This window comes from Bidens hawaiensis, unplaced genomic scaffold, assembly GCF_021521415.1.
Source record: "Bidens hawaiensis isolate Kalapana, Puna unplaced genomic scaffold, B.hawaiensis_p1.1 tig00008194_1, whole genome shotgun sequence".
NCBI classification, from domain to species: domain Eukaryota; kingdom Viridiplantae; phylum Streptophyta; class Magnoliopsida; order Asterales; family Asteraceae; genus Bidens; species Bidens hawaiensis.
In genome coordinates this window covers 91902-98435 of record NW_027491583.1, presented here as the reverse complement: position 1 = coordinate 98435, position 6534 = coordinate 91902, and the positions used below count along the sequence as shown (strand labels likewise).

Below are 6534 nucleotides of genomic sequence, written 5' to 3'. Positions count from 1 at the left end.
AATCAAACCCGTGTGAAAACGGAAACGAGCCCTGCAATCAAACCAGATACCGAAACTTTAAAATTCTCTCATAAATCAACTTATTTTATCAATCAATATATTTACTTAAGTTTTATGTGATCTTACCTAATCCTGAAACGTATAAACGATCAACTGAGCTAGGCTCGGAAAACGGTGAAACTGAGCCAAATCCAGTTTTAAACATTTCATAGTATACAACGTCACAATCTAAGACTATGGTCATGTTCTGGGCTTAACAGCTATACCCAGATTATCTATACAGCCCGACTTAGCTTAAACACTGTACTAGTATTAACGATACGATACCGTTTATAGGAATCAGGCTATAAACGAGACATCTGACTATTTGATACGTGATTTCTGTGCGAACTACGATAAGGTGAGTTTCACGACCCCCACTTTCTAAACTGTGTTACGAACTTTTGGGGTGAAAAGCATGTTTACATAAACTGTTATACTTGAAAACGTGTGATGATGTGGATTATCTAAGTACTAACACTTGACAAGTCCCCACAAACACAAGTGATTAACTTCGTGCCGGTGGCGTGTGGATAGTACTATCGGTTTGACAAACCCAACTGTGACAGAGCCGGTGGGGTAAGCCGGAACATATGTAAAAACCAGTTGCACATTGTCATTATATATTTACATACTGCTATGTGGTGTTAGACATAGTACATACATGGGGCAAATTGGCTGTTAAATGCCAACAGGAGTGCATGGGCAGGAGAGGCCATGCAGTATAGCTCGTTTCGGTTTCACTTGTGGCTTAGTATAATGCATCATACACAGACATACATACATTCACACTGTAAACTTTACAAACTCGTGAACTGATTTCATTGATACTCGTGAAACTTGAAACTCACCAACTAGACGTAGTTGACCCGTTTTAACATGCTTTTCAGGTAAAGCAAAGGTGGAATGATTTGCTTACATGCTTGGTGTTAGGAAGAAAGTTGAATAGCTGTGAATAGACGCTGATATAATACTGTATAAGAAGCTCGTAAACCGGTTATGTGTTTTTCACCTAGTTTGTAAACTTAGTACCTACCAATGTAATATGATGTAAATTAGTTGTTGAATTTTCTTTATAAACAATGTGGTTGATACCAGTGTTATCTGTTACATTCCCGTATTACGCTTCCGCAACTACCTAGTCGGGGTGTGACATTTTTGCTTTCACAGAAAGTCCATTTGTTTATAGAAATCATTCACTGGATTTCTGGCGATCTGCAAGACTTGTGGATGACATAAACGGTTGAAGAATGGAAGCAACTATTGCAAGCCATGAGATACATGTGACAGAAAGAATGATAAGAAGATGCTTGCAGTTAAATGATGATGACCATAATCCAATAAACTTCAATACAGCTCACCTGATGAGAATATTGGACACACGATGGGATATCAGGGAACTTTACATGATGGACAATTCCAAAAAGGAATGTTCCCAATGTTGTATAGATTCCTAATTCACTATGTGATACAGGGGTTTGCTCCGAGAAAAGGATCATGGACTCTGATGAGTCGTGATCTAGCAAATGCCACTGTTGGCATTATATATGACCTACCATTCAATTTCTCAAAGATGATCTTTGAAGGTTTGGTATCAAATTTGAAGAAGGCTGAGGTGCATAGATTCTTGCAATACACAAGATTCCTACAGATAATCTTTAACAAGGAATTACAAGATCTGCCCACAATTGGTATGACACATTAGCTGCAGAATCCCGACACATATGAAAGAATTAGAAATCTGGGTGTTGCCAATAGATTTAATCCAAACATTCCATTTGAGATTTTACCATGGTTGTTAAACCATGATTTGGAGATTATGCCTGTTCCTGAGCTGAGCTCAGAGGAGGAAGAAGGGGAAGATGATGTTGAGGGTGATGATGATGATTCTGAAGATGGAGATAATGATGATGGAGATGAAGGAGGGGCTGGAGGAGCTATGATTGTCAATGCACTGGATCAGGGGGAGAACCAACCTATTCCAACACCACCACAATCACCATTACCCATTGACCAACCCATTAGACCATCACCACCACAAACTCCACCACATCAAACCACCCAATCCCCACCCCAAACATTAACCATGAGCCAACCTGAAACATCAACTCATATATCCCCAACACCACAAACACCACCAACCACTAGCCCAAATCAAACTGATCCATTTATTCCAAGCCCACCTCATACACAATCACCACCACAATCCATTTTCCAAACTCAAACCACAACAAAAGAACAACCTGAATATGAACCTTTCACTACATCACCACCTACAACACCACACATTGACACTGACTTATTCCAAAGAAATTTAAACTTGTTGAAAGAGAATGATGAATTGAGAAAGAGAAATGAGGAGGTCACCATGGAAAACGTTATGTTGCTAGATAAGTTGGCTAGAGCTGAAATGAGAATTCAGGCCTTGGAGCAGGAGGTTGAGAAGACCTCAGCTGTCCCAAAACAGGGGGAGAATGAAAATATGCCAACTGACTCAAGGGTGAATGTTGAGACTGAGAAAGTTACAGGTGATGAGATTGTAGATGGTTTGAAATTGATTTGAATGCATATGATGATGGAGAGGAGGATAGTGAGGAGAGGAGAGTTGAGGATGATGAGTATGAAGGTGATAAATCAGATATAGGAGAACATGATTATGATTATAATGATGAAATAATGAATGTTGAATGGAGTGAAGAGAATGTTGAGACAGAGGATGGAGTTGAAAAGATAAATATTGAAGAAAATGTAGCTACCACTGATGTGGCTACTGATTTCTTGACTGATGTGGCTACTAATAATTTAACTGACATTTAGACGGATGTAATGAATGATGAAGATGCTGCTACTGAGGAGTTGATACTCACTGAACCAAAAACTGAACAAACAGAAAACTCCAAGACTGTAGAGTATGATCCAGAACTAGAAGCACTTGAGAAAGAAATTGGTGATTATCAACAATCTGATGAAGAGGAAGAAGTGCAGAAAAGAAAGGATAAAGGTAAAGAAAAGGTTACTGAAAAAGAGCCTGTTAAGGCTTATCCAGAGAAAGATATTTTGTTTAGAGATGATGCTAAGGCTTCTGCTGTTGCCTTAAGATAACAAGAAAATATTTTGAGAGAAACAAGGGAGAGGGAGATACTGGCCCAAACCTTGACTCCTTAAGAGTTGGCAGAGCAGGAAGTGTTGATCTCTCAAGCCAATGTTGCTAAAATGCTAAATGAAGGAGAGGCTGAGGATCAGATTATCTTAGAGGCTTTGATTATGATGAAAAGAGTTGAGGAAGTAGACAACTCATTGGCTATGGTGGTTAGCAAGTTTCAACCTCAAAGTTAAACTGAAAAAGAATCCCAACAGGAACCTGAGAAGGATCCTGAAAAGGAAAATGAAGAGTCAATTGAAGAAATGTTAGCAAAAGCCTCAAGAATACTTGAAAATGTGGAAATATTTGAAAAGACATATTCCAGAAAGAGGAAAGCTACTGATCAAGGCATGAGAGAGGAACAGAAAAAGAAAGGGAAATGGGATGAAAAGAATAAATGCTATGTAGAAACTCCTGATGATGATGATGATGATGCAAGCCCAATCAGGGCAGTCCTATTGCAAACCTTGCTACCAGGAGAAAAGGTTCAAGGTGTTCCTGATGTGCCTGTTAGAAGTGAAACAAACCCAGATCATCCACCCTCTGACGAGCCTAAAATTGATGCAGTAAATGATTCAACTGAAAAGGAGGATGAGTCTGATGAATCTGATGATGATGATGAAAATGATGATCAAAGAAAAGGTGCCAAGACTGCTAATGTTGAATCCCCACATGTGACAATGACTGATGAACAAAGGGATAAAATTGAGCAGAGTTTGTTGCATGCCAAAATGAACAATCCTTTGATTATGAAGCTGAAGGCACTTGGTGTGAACTTTGAAAGTATTCTCATATGAATGATGATGAATTGAATAAAAGACTTGAAGAAGAAAATGACAAGATCAGAAGAGCTATGCAACAAAAGAACAGAGATGATCAGAATACAGAGAATATCTTAGAAGGCATGGCTATTCAGAAAAAGATTTAACGCACTTCAAGTTTGACAAACTTCAAGATCTTACAACAGTGAAAGAGCAAGAGTGATAGAAAAATGTGTCAAGGAGAATGAGAAGATTGAAAAGATGGAAATTTTGAAAAAGAAGTTTGAAGGTATGTGTGGATACTTGCTGGAGAAAGGGGTGAAACCTGAGATAGTTGAGAGCTTATCAAGAAAATCAGTATTGGACCAATACAATAAACTCAAAAGGAAAGAAAAATTGAAGAGGTTACAAACTAAGAGCTCCTCTAAGCAGTTTGAACCAACTGATGAACCTCAAGCAAAGAAAAGAAGAATTCAAACTTTGAGGGAGAAATTGAAAGAACAAGTCAGATCTGCTGAAACCCCAACCCCACAAGAAATCAAGCCAGAACCTGAAGATGAACTCATTGTTCCTTGGGAGAATGAAGAGATGATCAATATTCTAAGGGGCATAATGATTAATCAAAGAGGAATGGATGAAGCCTCTTTTAATGCCTTGGAAAAGCAAGACTTGAAAGATCTTTTTTATATTCAAAAGGCTGATTGGGAGAAAGCTCTAAGGGAGGGAGAGAACCCTAGATACTTTATTGCTGGTAGATTTGTAGCTGCAGGATTGTCAAACAATCTTGGGTTGACAAAATGATGTTGATCCTTAATGAACAAGCAGGACAAGACCTTGTTGAGCTTGCTAACCTTCCACCAGAGATGGTAGAGGCAATCTACATCAACACCTTCAACTTGAAGCCTGGAAAACCCAAAAAGTCCATTCCATTCAGGCCTTCAATTTCAAGAAGACATCAACAAGGTGGGAGAGGTGAATCAAGTAGGTCTGTACCACAAAGAACAACAAGACCATAATCAGATGTGAATCTTCCAAGAGAACTCTACTATGATTCTGTATCTGAATGTCTAAGAGTGATTATGGAAAGCAGACAACTGAGAGACATAGTTGTGAGAGGTGACTTTTATGAGTACACTCAAGAACAACTGGAGAGAATGGCCACACTCAATCTGTATGATTATAGAAACAGAAACAAGATGGCAGGAAGGCAAATGAATGATCTCTCAAAGTTTTTGAAGGATGAAGTTGACAAGGGATTCCAGTTCCTAAAAGAAACGAGAAGTTGGAGAACGAGCCAACTTCACAGATCAAGAAGGACTGAAAAGTTAAAGAAAATGGACAGTGCTGAACTGTACTACAAGATGAATGTCAGAGACAGGAATCCTTTATCAAAGATGAATATATGTATAAGTCTTGAAAGAAGAATGACACGCCCCAACTACACAGTTCAAAGAAATGGCATCATAACTAAGATAGAATACAAAGAAGATGTGGGCCATTATGTGCTTAGAAACTCAGATGAAAGAATACTGGGTATAATCAAGAAAGATGAAGACTTGACTTACTTGCATGATGAGGATCTGATGGATATAAGGGATTTGGTCATACCAGAAAGTCATACTCACTACCAAATCCTTGATATCTTTAGGCTGAGAGCTGCTTCAGTGATAGTAAACAGAAGACAAGCCGCCCACAATGCAAGGAAGAGACAAGATTCCTAGATTAGGCTTTGTTATGTAATGTCTTCTGACAGAATTTTGATTCCCATTCAAAGCAATTTACGCGAAGGACTCTCTTTAACAGAATATATTATTTCTTGCTATGGAGCCCGTATAGGGGTTGTGGATACCGCTATACGAACATCAGATGCAGGATATCTCATGCGTAGACTTGTTGAAGTAGTGCAACACATTGTTGTACGTCGAACAGATTGTGGCACCGTTCGAGGTATTTCTGTAAGTCCTCGAAATGGAATGATGGCGGACATGATTTTTATCCAAACATTAATTGGCCGTGTATTAGCAGATGATATATATATAGGTTCGCGATGCGACTCCTTACAGCTCGCACCAATAGCGGAGCGGCCGGAGATTGATTGAAAAGGCGCAGCCCTGCCGCCCCCCTAGCCGCCTACCTACTCGTGTTCGTAACTCGATCGGAGGTCAAGACTGTGGTCCGCCGGAAAAACAGAAGTTGTCCGTATCAAGTGATACGTGAATTGCTCAGTAGTGCTTCGCCACTACCGTAGCTGGCGGAAATAGCTTAATTGGTAGAGCATAGCCTTGCCAAGGCTGAGGTTGAGGGTTCAAGTCCCTCCTTCCGCTCCCGGCTTCGTCGTTTAGTGGTAACGAGTGTGCGCCCCTTTAGAGATAGGGGTGAGCGGCAAGAAGCCCCTTGTATAGGGTTCCAAACCTATCTTCCTAATAAGAATAAAGGGGTGAGCCAAAACCTAGTCCTAACAAGTTGCTGTTTCATCAGCCCTTGCGCTACAACTAGCCTTTTCCCTTACTAGTAAGGGGCTTCTAGTTGTAGCGCGCATTGTACTAGTGAATAGGAAAAGCGAATTGAGATTACTAATGACGGATGGAGGTT

General features: G+C 39.8%; 1 non-coding gene across 1 annotated transcript; it reads left to right on the top strand.

Annotated features, from left to right (window-relative positions):
• The first annotated feature begins 6193 nt into the window (after positions 1-6193).
• Positions 6194-6266, top strand: TRNAG-GCC (transfer RNA glycine (anticodon GCC)). The gene has a single exon. It is a non-coding gene; the product is annotated as a tRNA-Gly (tRNA).
• Positions 6267-6534: the final 268 nt, after the last annotated feature.